This window comes from Talpa occidentalis, unplaced genomic scaffold, assembly GCF_014898055.3.
Source record: "Talpa occidentalis isolate TD23 unplaced genomic scaffold, MPIMG_talOcc4v2.1 talOcc4.16, whole genome shotgun sequence".
Lineage (NCBI taxonomy): Eukaryota > Metazoa > Chordata > Mammalia > Eulipotyphla > Talpidae > Talpa > Talpa occidentalis.
Genome location: NW_023601653.1, coordinates 54,678,970 through 54,699,380, shown reverse-complemented (window position 1 = coordinate 54,699,380; position 20,411 = coordinate 54,678,970). Strand labels below are relative to the sequence as shown.

Genomic DNA, 20,411 nt, shown 5'->3' with positions numbered 1-20,411 from the left:
TAACCATTTCCTGTGGAACATTTACATCTACTTCCACTGCTGAAAGAATTCATGTAAAAACTCGCAAGAAGCCTTCGGGCCAAGCTGGAGTGGAAGTGGTTCTCCTCTAGCAGGACAGCTTGGATTTGTACAGTTCAGTCAGCCCTGTCGGCCTAACAGAAGTTGGAAAAGAAAAAGGACCATCTTTTGTCTTAATTTTCTTTCATCTTGTTCTGGATTTACTCCTGTCTTTCTGGCTTTTTTTTTTTTTTTTTTTTTTTTTTTGCCTCCCTGGCTTTATTTTCTCCTATCACCTTAAATTTACACATTTCCAAAGGTTCTAACTCTAGTTCTTGTTCTTCTTCAGAGATCAAATATATGTTCAAGGTGCCAGCTCCATTATACATACAGATGCCTTTGAAATCTAATGTCTGCTGTGTGTTCCGCTTGTATTTCAGACTCTTCACATTGTATGCCAGATTCCTGGACTTTTCCTCTTGTATTTCAGATTTTAATAATGAGATATCACAGCCCTCCTCAATTTTTCCTTTCCATATAGTCAGAAACCAAATCCTGAGCTTGATACTACGTGCTCAGTGTCATTAACAGTTCACCCAATACTGTTGCTAGATTATTAATTGTTCACGTGTTTGCTGTTAACCTTTCCAAATCTTAAAGTGATTCCCTGCTCACCACAGAATGTGATAAACATCTCTCAGTCCAAATATACAACCTAACATTTCCAGCTTTAGCTCCCACTGATTCTTAAGGGTTACTCCAATCCAATCCAGCTATTCTGCGTTTCTCCAACAATGCTCCTATTAGCCTATTCTTTTCAAGGCCTACTTTACCACACAAATCATTCATTTCTCAACAAAAACAAAAACAAACAAAAAAAAAAACACTTGCCAAAATACCTCCCAATACTGTGCACACTATAGATTGTATTAAACCCTGACTTCATTTCAGTGACAAGTTCAAACCCAGGTTTAAGGAGATAATCCTCCTACTTCCTGTGTTCTCAGTAGTTGAGGTTCTTAGTCACGATAATCTATGTGCTGCTCTGATGTTTAAAGAATTTAGAAGTTTCCTCCCTACAAGAAGAGAAACTAGACAAACAGAACCCATAACTTTTATTGAGTCGATTAGAGAACTGTTGTCAAAGGGAAAATAACCACCCTAAAATCTGAAAAGACATGCAAATCCAGAGACAGTCCCTGATACTTACTTACCTGGAGCAAACGTTTCTGGTTACAGTAAACTAATTGGAGCACTTGACTAATAATTTTTATGAATTGCTGGAGATAAAGTGTGGACTAATGGGAAGAGAAATTCCTAGAGACCATAGCCATGGGGGTGATCATGGGGGAACACTTCCTCTCCAGGAATGCCAACAGTTTTCTCCCAGGATTCAAGAAAAACCCCTATTTTTTTCTGTGATGACCTCTCCCCTGTTAACTGTGGAGTTTTCTCCTCTTGGTTGGAAGCCTGGAGTCGGCTGGTATGGAGTTCCCTTCTCTCAACTGGTATATATTTTCAGTACTGCTCACCATTCCTATGGGAAAGTAGGCTTTTGTATGGAGATGAATCTAAAAAGGTTTGCAGTTTTCCTTAAGTTTTGGTGGTTGTTTCAATTTTGTCTTTAAGACACTTTTTAATTTCCCAGTATTCTTTTTGGCATTGATTTTTAGTTTCATACTCATATGGTCAGAAAATTTTCTTAAATTGATTAAAGTTTGCTTTCTGGCCCAACATATGCTCTGTCCTATGGAATGTTCTGTGTGTGCCTGAGAAGAATATGCATTCTAGAACTGTTAGATGGAGTGTTCTGTATATGTTTGTTAGTCCACTTGGGTTATAGTGTTATTCAGATCTTCTGTTTCTTTAGTGGTTTTCTGTCTGGATGATCTGTCCTGGGTGACTACCAAATGGGTAAGTGAAATGATTGACAGCAATGTCACAGGGAGTGGAAGAGAACAATTTGAAGTATACTTATAAAGTGAATCAATATAGTGTTATTTGTAGGCGAACTTATGTTATTTTTAAATATAGTGTAAGCCTTAAGGCAAGCAATAAATGTTTTTTTTTAATCTAAATGATGCATCATGAGAGGAAGTAAAATGGAATCATATCAAAAAGAAAAGAGGGGAAAACAGAAAGAATAATCACAATGTATAAAAAGTAGTCACAAAGATGGTAAATTTTAATCTGCCTAAAACAATAATCACATTAAATGTGAATGATCTAGATATACCAATTAAAAGACAGAGGTCATCAGATTAAAGAGAAAAAATAGAACAAATTATATGCTGTCTATCCCAAATTTATTTTATCTACAGATTCAGAAATTCTAACAATAAAAAAATGGGGAAAAAAACACCATGTGACACTAATTAAGCAATGATATTATACTATACCAGTTATCTATTGCTATATAATGAACTGCTTTAAAATATATTTGTTTAAAACAACAACCATTTGTTTTGTTACAATGCTGTTTGGGTTAAGCCCAGCATGGTTATTCTGGTCTCACCTGGGTTTAGTCTTGTGGTTGCAGCTAGTTGGTGGCTAGAATGACTGAATGATCCATGATAGTGAAGCAGTAGAGAGCTAGCTGGCTAGGGAGCTGGCTTGCAAGAACTGGCTACAAGCTGGCTGGCAAGGGCTGGTTGTAAGCTAGCAGACTGAGGCTGGGTGCTTGAGGCTGACAGGCAAAGGCTACTAGCTGCTGACCTAGCAGGCAGAGGCTGGCAACCACAAGAGGCATGCAGAGGTACACACAGTACCCTGTGGTAGCTTCACACTTCTGGGTGGCAAGGTGGGACAATGAGGCAAAAGTGGGTAGTGGAAAAGCACCAGAATGGTGAAAGTTTCCATGAGAGATTATGAAATTAAATCTACCCCCAATAGTAACGGGCTCCTCACTTGGACCTCCTGCTTTCAGGAGTCTCTCTTGCAATAAACCTGAGCATGATTATTCCTCAATCACTTGCACACAAGATCCCAACCATTCAGCAACAATAGTTTCACTCACATGCTGTCAGGGCCTTTCTCTTCTTGCTATCTTTCAACTTTAGAGAGATTAACCTAGGCTTCTTGATATGGCAATCCCATAGCAGCAAGGTGAGTTTTTTTTTTTTTTTAAAGATTTACTTATGTATACAAACAAATGACGTAAAAACAGCTCTTACAATGGCCTAATCTCTTTACTAGCACTGAGCTGGGGTATTGCCCAGAGATGCAGGGGGTGAGAGGACTCACCAGAGACAGAGTGGGGAACAGAACAGGCAGATTGAAATACACTCCTGGAGCAGCAGGCAAGACAGGAGAGGTCTGCTGTGCCATGTGGGTAGCTCCCTGGCCAGCCAGGGATCGAACTCCTATTGCAGAGGCTGCAGATTGCTTCATAGTGCGGTGCTTAACCCCTTGCCCCATGATGGAGGCCCAAGAAGGTGAGATTTAATGTTGCAACACCTCTTGAGGGTTTCCTTAAAAGTCACATGTTTCAGCCCCAATTCTATTAGTTAATAAGTGAGGTAAAGTGCTGACCATCCAGTCCAGATGAGGGGTCAGGAAATTGATTCTACCTCCTGATGGAAGATCTACTTTTAATATAGTATATGAATTGATATAGTACATATGCATTGTCTCTTGATATGTCTCACTGATATGGAAGTTGGGGAAGCTGAAAGAAAAAGGTGTGCTTGAGGGTTTATTATTATGTATTTGTATTTTCCACTGTTGCAGTTGTGTTGCAGTTATAACCTCTCTGCCTGAACTTCCTTACTCCAATTGAAGCTAATAATAATATTCTAATTGAAGTATCACTTCATAGGACTGTGAAAAAGTAACCATCATGTTTAGAAGTGTACTTGTTTCACAAAGGGTTTCTCAATGTTGATGACAACAATGATAACTGAGTTAGCAGTCAAGACATTTAGATTGTAGCTTCAACTTTGTCATTAACTACCAAAGAGACTGGTGGCAGATTATTTAACTTCCCCAGACCAGTATATTTGACTGTGAAGTGGGGAATTTATAATAGATGACTTCTATAGCTTCTCTAACTTTAGAGTTGGAAATGCACTCAAGTTTAGCTTAGAAGAAATCTTTCCTAGAGAAGAATATACACCATATTTATGATAAATGCACATAGTTAGGGCTCTGGGGATGACTGGCTATAAAATTAAAGTGCAGAAGTCTTGTAAATTTCTTCATATCACAATATACTTGGATAAGGAATAACGCTGATGAGACTCTGTGGCTCTTTTAAGGAGAGCAGCTCTTTAAAAAAGTAATTTTACTGTGAAGACTTATTTACTTTTTTTTTTCAACATAACAATGACACATCTATCATGTCAAAGACATTGTAATAGTCCCTGAGGATAAAAAGGAAAATAAGACATAATTTCACCCCCGTGGCTGGCAGGTGAATATAGGGGAATGGGATAAGAGATTCATAAAGACGGGTAAATTAACAGACCAGATCATAAAAGTCTTGTGAGTGACATTAAAAAGTTTTTACTTTATTCTAAGAATAGGGTAGAGAGAAGTCCTTAAAGGGCTTGCGACAGGAAAAGCTTCTCAGTTGGAGGTCATAGTTGAGGTGAGCCTTAAAGATTGCAGAAAACTTGGTATCAAAAGATAAAAATAAAGAAATGGAAGACCTCCTTGGTGGTGAAGGTGGTTGAGCACAGCACTGTGAAGCTGTCCACAGCCTCTGCAGTGCGGGTTCAATCCTGGCTGGCCGCGGAGCTACCCACATGGCGTGGAGACCTCTGCTGTCTCGCCTGCTGTTCCCCTCAGCAGTGTATTTCAGTCAGTCTGCCTGTTCTGCTCCCCACTCTGTCTCTGGTGAATCCTCTCACCCTCCTGCATATCTAGCCTATACCCTGGTTCTTGTATGCATGAATGAATAAATCTTAAAAAAAACTAAAGAAATGGAGTTAATACATGTTCAGAAAATGGAAGAGGCCTACTGTGTACAAGATCTATAAGACCTAAAAGGAAATGTTGAGAAATGAGAACATCTAGGACCAAATCAGGTGTGACTTTTAAAAGAAAATTCTTGATCCCTAGGCTGGGGTGTTGTCAGCAGACAAGCCTCAACAGTCAGCCCCGTTCAGCACTTCTTCAGCTATGAGAGTTGCTTCACCCAGGATAAATCCTTTCCTGGGGCTAACCCACATCCAGTGACAGGATGGCTGGCTGGCTGGACACAGAGGACCAGGGTCCTGACCCCCTTGCAGAAGATAACACTGAGGGCCACAATAACTTCAGGGTGCTCCATGAAGACAGCTGGTACCATGAGATTATCACAGCCCCTCCCCCTCCATACAACCCCCCCTTTTTCTCTTCCCCTTGCCCAAGAGTGACACCAAGAGCACTCCCTCACTGATCAACACTAATCTCCTCTCTGAGTCTGCTTCTCAAAGTGGGGCACCAGGAAATATTTCTTGAATGAGTTAATACAGAAGAACAGGTTCTAGACCAATCTAGTATGGGAAACAGGTAATTACTGTTCCTAAATCACCCACTGTTTCCTAAGGATTTAAAGGGCCATGTGTGACTACGGTGAAGCCTCAGTAGTCCCTGTTACACCCTCCTGTTGCTAGTCTGAGGTTTGTTTACTACATACTGAGACCACTCAAATCACTTCTTCCTAGTCTAAAAGCTTGAGGAATGTCACTTGTCTGCCTGAGCTGATTGAGAAAGCTCTACTACTAAAACAGTACTAAAGAATTTGGGTTTGCCCACATTTTATTGATGATCTTTCTACTGCAGGGGCATTTCATGCTTTGTTACTGACTTGCTCTCAAATTTAAAAGATAAAGTAGATGCAATTTTAATTATTTTTACACTGAGGAAAATACTTTCTATATTTAAAGAAAAAATCACAGTGGTTAATATTTTGGCCACTGGGTGTCATCACAAATCTAGCTTTTAAAATGATGGAGTTTTAACCAGCTGATGGGAAAGTAATTAATGGAGTCCAATGAGATTTAAAAAGATCCTTTCATGGTTGAACATTCACACATTGAACATTACCATCCATTAGAAGGAAGACTTTGTAAAGTGCAATTTCAGTATTTTTTTAGTCTTCCCAACAATCACATGGAAAAAAGGTTTCTTTTACTAGTGTTTGGAGTAGACCTGGAGTGAGGAGGGAAGTGGGGTGGGAAGGGTAAAACTGAATGAGGACATGGAAACAGTTGTACTGCTGCCTTATCAGGAGACCAGAAGCAACTAAATAGAAAGACTATTTCCAAAGTTACCCACTCAGTCACCCAGTGACCTCAGGCCATAAAAATGACCTGTCTTAATTTTATTTCATCTGCTCAACCTCCATAAAGTAAGTCCTTTGGTTACAGATGGAGAAATGGAGGCACAGAGAGCTTAACAAATACCTGCAATAAGACTCTTAGGTGGCAGAGCCATGATGCAAGACAGAGAACACTCCCAAGAGTAGCAGACCTCCTCTGGTGAAGGTCTCTGCAATGTTGTCAAAGGGTGGGCATCTTTCAACCACCTTTATCATAACTGTACATGGAAATCATTATATATAATCGATGTTAAAAGATCTATTTTAGGTGCATCCCAGCGCTACTGAATCAGAACCTTTGGGGTAAGATCTGGATATCTGCTTTTGAGTAAGGTCCTGGCAGCTGACTTTCTTGCTCACTGAATTTTGAGAATCCCTGAGAGTGGCACTGAAGGCCCCTTCCCCCAGAAAGGGAAGAGAGAGAATGGACTCTGGGTGCCTGAGCTTCTCAGAAGCTTCATTAGACTCTCTGAGTACACTGGAGGCGTGCCCCTGATTACTCAGGGGACCAGCCCACCAACCCACCCTTCCTGGGACACACTCTTGTTCGCCTGTGGAGGCTCCTCTAACTCAGGGTTCTCAATCCTGCCTGCGCATCCAAGTCACTGTGCAGATCTGCAAAGTCACACCGATGCTTAGAACTAACCCAGATCAAGCAGGTCAAAACCTCTGTGTGTGGGGCCCAGAGAATTCTAAAAATTCTAAAAATTCTCATGTGCAGCCAGAGTTAAAAACTCAGTTTTGAGAATTAGATCTTCAGTGGAATCTTTAACAAGTACCTTGGAGTGATTGAGGAGGCTGCTCTTTGTAGGACACTTTCAAGCTAGGGAGCCTAGCTTGAAATACAAGCCTAGCTTGTATGTATTTCTGTGAAATACATACACCCCGAGAAATTGTCTTAAAGAATAAGAGGGAAGGACAGGGAACACCAAGGACATGTTTTTAAAGCTAGAAAAAGACACTTCTAGACAAAATTATACAATGATGTTTTCTGCTGCTCCAGAGACCAGGCAGGCTTGAATTCCACATCCCAGGAGTAAGAGTAAAGGTGCCAGCAGTTCAGCCATAGTCTTTCTGATATACAATTTTATTATTACCATTCACTTACAAAGTGAAATATATGGGTGATTACCAAAGGGAGATGGAGAGGATGAGGGAAGAGGTTGTGGGGTAAGGTAACAGGCATGGGCCCTGAGCTTTGGTGGTGGGTAGGTAAAGCATGTTTATATGAGGGTGTTTACATGAAGACTCTGGAAACACTAACACATATGAAGGTCTCTGAACCCTTATGTTCCCAGCAGCATTAGTCACAATAGCCAGGACAATACATCAATCTAAATGCCCAATGATGAATGACTGGATAAAGGAATTGTAGTATGTATACTCGATGGAATATTACTCAGCTATTTAAAAAAAATAAAATTGTGCCTTTTGCAACAATATGGATGGACCTGAAATGATTATAATGAGTAAAATAAGCCAGAAAAATGAAAGACAGTTACTAGATGGTTTCACTCATTTGTGAAATATAAATAGCCAAAGAAAACAAACAAGGCAAAACAGCCAGGTCTATTTCTCCTCATGCTTGACCATTTGGCCAGAAGGCAGCATTCTGCATATGACAAGACCTGATGGGCCATGTGGGCGGTCAGGGCCACTGTCACAAGACACTGCACATCGAGTGGCTCCGCCACGTGTGGGGGACCCCTGCCACCCAACTACAATCCCTAAACTCTTTTATGGACCCCAGTCCCAATCCCAAATGCAGACATTCAGGAGGCCTGGAGAGCCCTATCATTGTACTTTACTTGTTTACATGTTGCTCTCCACTTCTCAAGGTAAGCACCAAAAAGGCAACACCTTCTGGTTTATTCACAAATATTTTCCGGGTCTAGTATAGCACCTGGAGTGTGTTCTATGGGATTCTCAGTCCTTCTCCCATCACCTGTAAAAAGATGAGACTAATTCTCCAGGTGGAGGCCCTTTTGCATTTGCTTAGCAAAAAGGACTGTACTGGCAAGAGTAGGAGTAATAACAGGAGCCAACATGACTAGGGAAATACTCTGACATTTCAGTGTCCTGTCCCTTCCAGCCTCTACCCTACCCTGGACCCACAGTGCTCATTCTTCCCATTCCTCAGTGAGGTGTCCCAGAGGGAGGCAATTCAAGCATGGGAAAGGTGCTGACCCAGATGGGTCCTCAGGGATCCTCTACAGTCTCCTTGTTCTATAGAAATAAATACTGACCAAGTTCTCTTCCTTTGAATTTCATTTTTTTCATTTAAAAGGAAGACCCAGGATGACACAAAACTTTAGAGACAACACCTCTTCAACCGGGATCTTCTTGGGCCTGGAGAACACTGTTCTTAACTGCACATGTAACAAACAGGCCTGCTGGGTACACGCACTGGTCGTCCTTCCTGAGACGCTAGGCTCCCTAGCTTGAAAGTGTCCTACAAAGAGCAGCCTCCTTAACTGCGGCCCTAGTTGTGCTTGCACCATCCCAAGTGCTCAAAGAATTCCTACTTAGGTTTCATGAATTTCAAGGGGGAAACTCTACCTCTCCCCACTGGCCACTAAAGCCTTATAACTTCAGATAGAAATAAGAAGCTGACCTCTCATTAAACAGGATACAGAAGAATGAAGTGAAATACTTACTATTTAGCTAGATTAGCTAGAGCTGTCCTTTTGAACAACATTAACATTGTTAATTTATGCATTTACCTGATGATTTTAAAATATTTCTGTTTAAGCTACATGCAAAAAATGAAATTAGGTCATTATTTAATGCCACACACAGAAGTTAGTATAAACTGGATTAAAAAATTGGCTCTAAGACCTGAAACTATAAAATACATAGAAGAAAACAGGGGACATATTCCTGGGCATCAGCCTCAGAGATGTATTTGGGGACGCAACTTTAAAGGCATGGGAAACAAAAGCAAAAATAAACAAATGAGATTACATTAAAAAAAAATTGTGCCGTGAAAGAAACCACCACAAAAACAAAAAAGGCAACCTATGCAGTGAAGATATTTACACATCACATGTAGAAGAGGTCAATTTACAAAACACATAAAGAATTTATCCAACTCAACAACAAAAAAAAACAACTCAATCAAAAAATGGATAAGACATATACTCTTTTCCAAAGAAAACATAGAGAGGCCAACAGGTATCTAAAGAAATGTTCATCATCTCATATTATTCAGAAAAAGCAAATCAAAATCAAAGGGAGATACCAAGTCAACCCTGTGAGAATGGACTATATCAAAAAGACTGGAAAGAAGTATTTGTAAGGTATTGTGAGAAAGGAACTCTTGTTCATTGTTGGTGGGAATGTAAATTGGTTCAACCTCTATAGTAAATGGTATGGAGTTTCCCTAAAAAACTAAAAATGGAGGGGCCTCCCTGGTGGCGCAGCAGGTTGAGCACAGCGCTGTGAAGCTGTCTGCAGCTTTTGTAGTGTGGGTCAATTCCCGGCCAGCCAGGGAGATCCCCACATGGCTCAGCAGACCTCTCCTGTCTCGCCCACTGCTCCCCTCAGCAGTGCTTTTGGTCTGTCTGCCTGTTCTGCTCCCCACTCTGTCTCTGGTGAATCTTCTCACCCTCCCACGCCTCTGGCCTGTACCCCAGTTCTTGTATAAAAATAAATCTTAAAAAAATATAAAATGGAAATACCATATGAACCATGCCACGTGTAGTTACTTCTTTGAAGAATATGAAAACACTAATACAAAAAGACATATGCACCCTATGTCCACAGTAGAATTACTCACAATAGCCAAGATATGGAATCTACCTTAATGCCCCTCGGCAGACGACTAGATAAAAAATTTGCTGTATGTACTCGATGTAATACTGTTCAGTTATTAAAAAAAGAGGCCATTGTGCCTTTTGTGGCAATATGGATGGAGCTTGTGGTGATTATGCTCAGTGAAGTAAGTCAGAAAGTAAAGACAATTGCTGAATGATTCCACTCATTTGTGGAATAAATAACCAAATGAACTGGCAGAACACAACAAAAATAACTGTTAGACTCTGAAAAATATGGTTACCATAGAGGAGGGGGATATAACCGTATAAATATGGTTACCATAGAGGAGGGGGACATAACCATATAAATATGGTTACCATAGAGGAGAGGGATGGCGGGACAACAGGGTAAGCTGGTAGGGTACAGGATTGGAGAATTGGTGGTGGGTCAATGAAGCATCTGCACATGTTAAGTGAACATGCACTCCCCAGAATTGTCTGTATTTTTGTAAGGAAAATGGTAAATCAAGATTTGATTAAAAAAGTTCTGTCTGGAATGAACAAACTTCTCTATATCATTTTCAGTTTAGTTGTATACTACCTAGTAGGATTTAGCTGGTCACACTAATTTATTTTAATTAAAATTCCATGAGAGCCAATTACTCACAAACTGTCTAGTTATCAAAGGGTATTCTTCCTTCTGACCCACCTGCGTCTCCCTGCAACTGTCAATTAAACAGATCCGAGTAGACTACGAAGTTTTCACAAAATGAAGGAGCAAGCGAACTATTTCAGAGCATCTAAAAACCATATTTTTTCATGTGTATTAGAGCACATCTGATACTGTAAATTGAGATAAAAAGCCAATTTGAACTGAATCAAATCATATTGTTAAATATATATATATATATACATATTATATATATACACATACACACACACATAGACAGATTGACCTGGAAAGTACTGCTATTACTAATTATATTTTGAGATTTTTTTTTCATCCCAGGCATAACTTAGTCAACAATTAGGAAGTCTGCAGAGAAAGTCACAAAGATTGTAAACTATGACATTAAATTGTAAATGAAGAATAAAAAATTGCCCAGATTACTTTACCCAAATCTGTTTAGATAGAACTTGAAAATTTTCTCCTCAAACTTTGGAAAGATAATAATCCAAACTGACCTATCTAATTGGTGCACACACAGCATATCCCTATAATTGGCTGCCTAATTGGCAGTAGTAGGGGGAGGACTAGAGAGCTGAAGACTATTTACTCATGTTTTGTGTAGCTTTTCATCCAAAGTAGCCATATGGCCTGTTTCCGACTTCCTCCTCTGCTAAATCCTTAAAAATTTTCATCTCAGTCTGCCCTGCACATTTAGAAACAATTCTTTTATTAAACTAAAGTAAAAATAAGTAAAACCAATGTGAACGTTATTTAAATCCATTATTCTTTTTTAATCCTTTTTTCTATTTATTCATTTATTTAATTTTTTTCAATTTTTTACATCCTTGTTCATTTTTAAACAATATTTGCTTCCCCCACCCCCCTCAGGTATAGTCCCCATAGAGTTTCCTTCACCATCACCTAAGTCCCCTGTGCTCCTCCCTCCCTGCCTCTGATCCCTCTCCCGCCTCCTCCCCTGCAGGATGTCTCTGATTTATAATTGTCTGTTTTTGCTTTGCTGTGCTTTATACTATTATTATTTTTTTACACTGATGTCTTATTTGGTTCCCCTATATTCCTGCTATAAGTGAAACCATCCGATATTTTTCTTTTTCCCTCTGGCTTATTTCACTGAGCATAATTCCCTCTAGTTCCATTACATTGCTGCTAATGGCATGAGTTTATCTTTTTTGATTGCTGAATAATATTCCATTGTGTATATATGCCACATCTTCTTGATCCAATCATCTATTTTTGGGCTAAATGCTACATTGCTCTTTTTTGACACTGATTTTCAGTTCTGTGACACTGCAAAATAAATTATATTTTTCAAACCTAGGAAAAAAGAAATGTTTGTAACTAACTGATTTTATTAAAGATAAAGAAAATACTGGAATGCTAAGCTGGTGTTCATTAAATGTGAACAAGTATCTTTTCATTCTTCATTCTTGTCAATATTTGGAATATCATTTGATATCATTTACCTGTTTGGTGTTTCTCCTTTAGTAAGGTTACATTTGTCACTTTTTTGTCACCAGAGGATATTTCTACACAGATACCAGGGAATGTGGAACTGAAAATATTTGTTTTGAGGTCACAATGATCCAAACAGGCAGAAAATAGATTATTCTCAGCAGTTTGCTATTTTAGATAACCTCTTTCTTTTGTTGTACCTTAATGCATCCTATAAAACACCCACATGCTATGCTCTGAGTAGAATTAATCTCCTTGCCTTATGATATACTTAAAGCAGATGTATAATTCAGCCATTCAAAAATTATATGCTCCCTTTTATTAATAATTCTCTGCTATAGTCAAATAAAATAGTCTCTCACACACGCCAATTTTGACATGTTCATAAAGTGTCCATTTCTCACGGAAAGAATTAGATGCTTTCCACGTTGGTAGAAAAATATTTATGTATTCACCAAGCAGTGCATCACATCAAATGGAAATTGGTTTCATTTTCCATTTATACTAAAAGTAATCTTCAAAGTGTCTTACTAGTTCGCAGTGTTTCATTTTCTCTGTGAATAGTTCATCAAATACTCTCTTGTGCTTTGAAGTAAAGTAGTTTATCCAATCACCAACTGCTCCTGGGAAAATTAGAAACATATCAGATAAGGACAAATTTCAACATATAGTACTCACAAAAGAAATCTGTAAGATCTATAAGGAAATTTAAACGATTTCATCTCTTGGTGATAAGATATTGAGGGGTTCTTCTTTTATGTATCTATTGTTCTTTATCTCCTAGGTAGGGTTTACATATTAATTTTTGCAGTTTAAAAGGTTATTTCTTAAAAAGAAAGGAAGACTGAAAAATACATACATGCTATAAATGCCCTAGCGTTTAACAGAGCAGGCAAAGAGTACATCTCCTAATGTAATAAAAATATAAAGCAGACAAATGTGAGGGCTGGTTCCCTGCCCAGCTCCGTGGCAGTGGCTGAGCTCCTATCACACCACAGACTGTGCAAATGGTCTCGTTTTAAGGATATTCATTCTACAAAATTGATAATAGACAATTGAGACCACAAACACCAGGTGAATTGTATGATGGCCTCACTTTCAACATAAGGTTTTTGGAGACTGAACTAAAATACACAATTCATTCCATCCACAGGCCCCTCCTGAATAAGAGTCAACCTCTCAGCCCAGGCCATGGCATCACACCCTCAGGACCACCCTTCCCACCTCCATTAAGTCGCTTTCCTGTTGCCCACAGCTATCTTACATACTATGGGCCCCAAACTTCATCCCTGGGATCAAGATGCCTGGGGCTGGTAATACATCATTTCATCCCTTCTTACAGACTATCTGATAATTGTTCTCTATTATCTTTTCTTTCCCGTTAATACACACTTTCAAGTTAAGACTAGGAGATACTGTTGGTATGTAATCTGCAGGACCTGATCCTGAGTGGGTGCTCAATAAACATGCTGCCTGAGTGAATGTTGGACAGTCACCTGCAGCAAAGGAATGTAATACGACCTAAGAATGTTTGATGCTGTTGATGCCTGGGTCAAAAGACTGAGCTCCAGAAGAAAAGTCGAATTGGGAGGGGGGAAAAAAGGAAGAAAGTAGCATCTGAGGAAGACTGTGCAGCTAGGAAATGATTCTGCTTCTGAGACATACTGAGGAGTACAAAGTCAATTTCCTGAGGTGGAAGTACACAGCCCTGAAAAGCAAGATTAATGCCATTAATGCTCTTTATTATTGTTCTTTGGTGCTTCTTGGTTCTCCCTTCAGCCTCTGGTAAAAAATTTGCCTGACCCACACCTGTCTTCTTTCATTTGACTTAACTAATGATTTTCTGTTAGTTTTGAATTTAGTCTATCACTCTTTCAATAAAGATTTAAAAAAATCTTTAAAAAATAATTTAGCAGTGATATTTGCGTGTAACAGAAAATACATACAAGTCAAAGATAAAAATCAAGAAAATATACTAGACTTATATAGCTGACAAACAGGCTGATATGAATTCTTTCAGATATTCTTCTTTGTCAATGTGTGTGTGTATACATTACATATATTACATTTTAAAACTGTACAATTATAATCCATTTTTTCACTTATTATACATTGGTCATCTTCCTATATTAGTATTTATATACCTACAATAGAAGTTGTGGTTGAATATAGACTCAAGATTTTGAGTCTACCAGCTACTAGTGTATGACACTGATATGTTATCCAGATAGCTGGAGTCTTATAAAGTGAGGAAAATATGATTCTCTTCCTAAAAGCCTCTTGTTGAGTAAGATAAATCAAGTAATGTGCCAGTAAATAGCCAGAACTTGGGAACGCTAGTTATTCTCACTCTACACCTCTCATGACTCCATGAATGGATGTGACTTAATATATTTAACAGTTTCTAATTAGTGGCCATTTAAATGCATTCTAGGTTTTCTTTTTTTAAAAAAAATTATTTTTTTAATTTATACAATAGCTGGGGTACAGGCCAGAGGTGCGGGAGGGTGAGAGGATTCACCAGAGACAGAGCAGGGAACAGAACAGGCAGACTGACGAAATACACTGCTGAGGGGAGCAGCAGGCGAGACAGGAGAGGTCTGCTGCGCCATGTGGGAATCTCCCTGGCCTGCCGAGGATTGAACCTACACTGCAGAGGCTGCAGACAGTTTCACAGCACGGCGCTTAACCTGTTGCGCCATGGGAGAGGCGCGCATTCTAGGTTTTCATTGTTATAAGCAGTATTGAAGCAAACGCTACTGTCCATACATATTTCTGCCCCTGTCACTTTCCCAAATTTTAGTATGTGTGAGCACTTGGATTCTGACATGCAAACACTGCACTGTATCCTCACCTCATCTCTGTAATCCTTTTCTAGATGAGCTTATTTCTGACTTTAAAGACAACTGCACATGCACACGTCCTCATGTGTGCCAAGGGTTCTGCATCAAGTCAACTAGTTAATTTGAGACAATTATTTTCAGAGAATGAATACCCCACTCCTAACCCATCCAGCCAATGGAAGAAATGAGAATGGGCTCTGCTGATCCTTCCTTGAGCTTAATTTCTCATGAAGTCCACATTTGCCAAGAGGCATTCACAGTGACTACTGTCAGTGAGGAAAATTCCATGGTGCTTGGTTAGATGTAAGGAAACTACTTACTAGACAGAATTTAACTGCATTAATGTTGTTTGCTACAATTGTGTTGCTATATTAGCTGGGATGTTTGCTAGGGCAACCCGGATGGCCTAGTGGCTATGGCACCAGGTGGTCTGAGATTATTTTCATTAGCATAAAATTTCTCAAGTTTCTAGGATAACATATATTAACACTGAGAATGTAATCAGATCTCAGAGGGTGGTGACAAACGATGTAAGTGTGGACTGCAGCACTGGACTCCTGGAACTCTCAGAACTTTCTTCTTTTGCTCCATCCTCTTGACCACAGCCTCTCCCAATCTCTTTCTGTCTCTCTCGCTATTGCTATTTCATCACCCTTCATGGGTCTTATTCTAAGTTCTTTCTACCTGCTCTTTATCTTCTCCACCTAACCCCTTATTATCTTTGTCTTGACCCTGCCTCTCTCCTAAGCTCCATGTCATCTTGCTCCTGTGCTCCATTCTCAATTATCTTTGAAGAGTAGTCCTTGGTTGCTGCTCCCCTTCTTTACCTCTCATTTTGTCAACCCCCTTAATTTGGCCTCTATCCCCACTACTACGGAAACTGCACTCTCAAGAAACACATGATAAACAAGGGGCTAAGGGTGACAGTGACCTGCTTCTGGTTATCGTTGGCCTTCCTTGGCTTGGACTGTTTCATTCCCATGGAAGTTATGGTCCCTAGTGCTCTCCCTGCTATCCCTTTCTGCACTAGCCTTCCTAGTCACTCTGCACAATTTTACTTGACTCCACAATATGCTGATGGCTCCTAAACTGATTTCTTAATGGAGGTCCATCACAAAGTAGGTCACTGCCCCTGCCCAAACAGTCACCCACTGGGTTTCTCACCAGGCTATACCAACATCCTAACTGGACTTGTGCCTCTGCCTTCAGCCTCTTCCAGCCAGTTTTCTATCTGATTCTATTATTTTCTAGCACACAGGTCTGACCATGTCAGAGCCCTTCTTAAAATAGCAAGCCAGGGAGGGAGCGGGAAGGGAGAGACCTCAAGATGTCCATCCAAGTTTTTACTCCCTGGTCCACCCTTTATTCTTTCATTCTGCTTCACACATATATCACTCTAGCTGCCTGCTCTTTCTAGAAAATGACACCTAAATCCATGGTGATTCTGAGCTTTTCTTCTTGCTGCTAGCTCTTGCTGGAAGGGATTTTCTGTCATTTCCCCAGTAAAACCCTGCTTGTGCTTCCAGTCCCAGATCCACTGTGACCTCCTCACCTACTTTGCTAGGAGAAAATCTTTCATTCACACTGCTCTATGAATCTGCTCACCTTGCTATGCAAGGACAGAGTGGCATTTGATTCCATTTTTGAATCTTAGTTCTTGGAAAATAGTTTATTAATAAATATTTGCTGAACTGATTCTCTCTCTTCCAGCCCTGGTTTCGCAACTCTAAGGCAATAAAAAAAAATGAGCCACCAACGAGGGCATAAGAAATTTGCAAAGTTAAGAAAATATCAACTCCATGTGAGTTAGCAAACATTTACTTAGGGAGTAAATTTATCCAGCTGACCCCAAAGAATGGTGGGAAAATGGGCACTTTCTGAAACCTGAGTACATAAACAGAGAAAAATTTGTCATTGCAAGTTATGAAATACTTTAAAAATATTAAAATATTTCCTGCCCCAGACCGGAATTAAAATTCACATGGATTTCAAGATGTTTCTCCATCCAGATGTGCCCAATCTTGTTCATATTTCCTTATTTTTTTTTAAGTTTTATTTATTTATTTATACAAGAACCAGGGTACAGGCCAGATGCACGGGAGGGTGAGAGGATTCACTAGAGACAGAGTGGGGAACAGAACAGCCAGACTGACAAAATACACTGCTGAGGGGAATAGCGGGCAAGACAGGAGAGGTCTGCAGTGCCATGTGGGACCCTCGCTGGCCGGCCGGGATCGAACCGGTGCTGCAGGGGCTGTGGACAGCGTCACAGCACTGCACTCAACTACCTGCACCACCAGGGGAGACCCCATATTTCCTTCTTTTTGTGTTTCCATGTGAAGGAGCATAGCTAGCAGTCTCTGCTTCTCTCCCCTTTCTTGACTTGTTTCTACAGGGTCAGCTATTTAACTGGTGACTTTAGGAAATGCACTGTCCACCTGCATCCACATCTTTCTCTCTCCTGAAGGAAATAGGTGTCATTATGCTCCCCACCGTGCTTCAGGGGGCCCACCCAGAGGGGCGACAAGACTGCATTTGACTGGCTGGGACAAAGCACACGTATTGTTTGTGTGCGTGTGTGTGTGTGTGTGTGTGTGTGTGTGATTCATAATTCAGGGTAAGTTGTCAGCAAACACACTAGGCTGTAGACCTGAGACACATTCTCAAAAAACTTGATCGCTTCCATCTGTGTGACACCTGGCTCTAAGGCCCCGACTCTCAACTGGTTCCTAAGGGGACTTGGAAATCTCAATGTCTGTAGAAAATGCAATTCAAGAATTTCATTTAATAAACTTTCACTGAGGGATGACAATGGACAATCTATTGTGCAAGATATGAGGTGGAGGGAGGTGGGATGAGAGATTATATACAGGAAAACTGAACCATTTCCAAATATGTGCCTCTTGAAATATCAGACACCACCTCTCTTGCATTTCCTAAAGACCAGCTTCCTGTCAGAGGTGAGGTCACAGATGGTGTGCTTTGGGTCAACTGTTTTCTTTTACTGCATTATTTTTCATTTCACTGAATGATGTTCTCCAAGCAATCTTATTTATTTCATTGTCACTCAAATTTATACCAAGGAAAGCAGTTTTTTTATGCTTTTAGAGATATCCTGAGCAATAAGCAAATTTTTAAAAAAGTATAAGTCTTATCAAAATATCAAATTCATGCCCTGAATCCTGAAAACAAAATTCACTGATGGGTGTCCTATTTTAACTTAATTTGACTTCCATCCTGATTATTGAAATATTAGGAAAGATTTACTTTTTTCATTTCTTCATAGAATAGAATTAGCATGTTTTTATCATTTGTGTGTTCTTCCCAACTTAAAACATGATCAAACCAGGATCATACACAACTTAAAGAAAAATGAATTTTTGTGTTAACATCAAACTTGATGGCTTTGTGTCCCTGGGTTATTTGCACTTGAGTAAAACAACCAACTAGGTAAGGCACACACAGATTGGTCTCTGGAGGAAAAGAGCTTTCCCTGCAGGAGCTCAATTTCACCACTCTTCCAGATATACAGATATATACCAGATATACAGATACAATATTGTGAAATGAAGCTAGATGGCTATATCTTTCAATAAAACTGTAGTGTTTCTTCTCATTTCTCGGATTTTTTTTGCATCATCAGGAGAATTGACAGCAGAGATACAAATTTTCCCAGTCGCTGTGTTCTGTAACTACTTTGGAACTTGCTAGGAATAGAAAAACATGAAGGATTTTTTTGTGTCCTTTGGGTAAAGTGACATACTTTCCATGATTATACATTCTCAGCATAAAAGTTTATAACATCCTGGGCCTCCTTTGGTGGAGCAGGCGGTTGAGTGCAGTGCTGTGAAGCTGTCCACAGCCTCTGCAGCGCCGGTTCGATTCCAGCCGGCCAGCGAGGGTCCCACATGGTGCTGCAGACCTCTCCTGTCTTGCCTGCTGCTCCCCTCAGCAGTGTATTTTGCCAGTCTGCCTGTTCTGTTCCCCATTCTGTCTCTGGTGAATCCTCTCACCCTCCCGTGCATCTGGCCTGTACCCTGGTTCTTGTATAAATAAATCTTTAAAAAAATGTTTATATATCCTTAAAAAATATTCACTTATTTTAGGGACACAGATGTCGTGGATGTTATCTCTTTATTACTCTGTTAGACTGACAGCCTTAAAAAATCTTCAGAGTTTAGAAGTAAAATAATTATCACACAGAATAACCTCTGTAGCAGTGATGATGAAAAACCAAATGTGAGCAATCTTGTCACCACAGAAATTTGACTACCTTAACAATCTAAAGCATACAATTTACTTAATTTAAAATACTAAGTATACCACTTCCCTTGCACCCTCATCATGCAACAATTTAATTCGTCCTAAAGCCCTGATCATAAAGAGCTACTGGATGAGCACTTTCCTGCAGATCTGCTGACTATTGCTTCATTTAATAAACATTGATCAAGCCATTAGTGTCTGCCAGACCTCATGCTACATACATTTTGAACATTAAAGCTTTGACTAAAGTATAATTAAGTCCAAACTAACTGCCATTTTTCAAGACTTTAGCTCTGAGGAAATAAGGAAAATAACCATAATGCATTTCTAAAACAAGAATTTCTGGGACTATAGTGGTGTCATTAAAGAGTCAGTCCAATTTTCCACTTCATGGACCCAGAGGGCTGGGTAAGAAAAAATAAGAAGGATTAGTACTTAGAAAAGCTGCCGGATACAGTTTTCAGTCATCAGCAATATCATCACTATTTCAGTGACTTACCTAACACTTATTCTTAGAATTACCCCAAGTTACCATTTCTCTGATAAGGTGTTTATTTTCTTGGAATGGCCAACTTCTTTCCAGGCACTAATATATGGATGGAAGAAGAGTGATTTTCTCTCATGCAAATTTAAGAAGTTAGCTACCCCATTCTACGATCACAGTCTCAGCACATCAGACCACCTCCCCCAGAAGCTACTATCCAGACCTCCTGAATGATATCACTGCCTCGAGTTCCAGGCCTTGCTGAGCCCAGAATTTGGAAGGGGAGTCCAGACTTCTCTGGCTCGCAGGCTGGGCAAGGACAAAGATCTAGTGTCAGTGTCTTAAGAGGAGAGGAGTGTAGTTGACCTTGCGCATTATGTTTTTTCAGCGGGAAATGTATTCCAAACCACCCAAAATAGATTTAGGAATAAACTTTCAGATCACAGACTCATCATAACTTGAGGGCCACATAGTCATTTATTGAAAACTTAATTTATACTGTGTTTCAAAGTATTTAAGCAGTCGGAAGAATCTTAAAATATTGGCTGCCTGAGTTTTTCTTAGGAATTAAGAAATTACATTTTTGGTTAATTTTTTCCATCATAATCCTCATTGTCCAGGT

General features: G+C 39.7%; 1 long non-coding RNA gene across 1 annotated transcript in view; it reads left to right on the top strand.

Annotated features, from left to right (window-relative positions):
• Positions 1 to 1,762: 1,762 nt before the first annotated feature.
• Positions 1,763 to 20,411, top strand: part of LOC129145980 (uncharacterized) — a 78,507-nt gene continuing 59,858 nt past the window's right edge. Inside the window, exon 1 of the long non-coding RNA XR_008552249.1 lies at positions 1,763 to 1,911. This is a non-coding gene — a long non-coding RNA (uncharacterized LOC129145980). The remainder of the gene's footprint in view (positions 1,912 to 20,411) is intronic.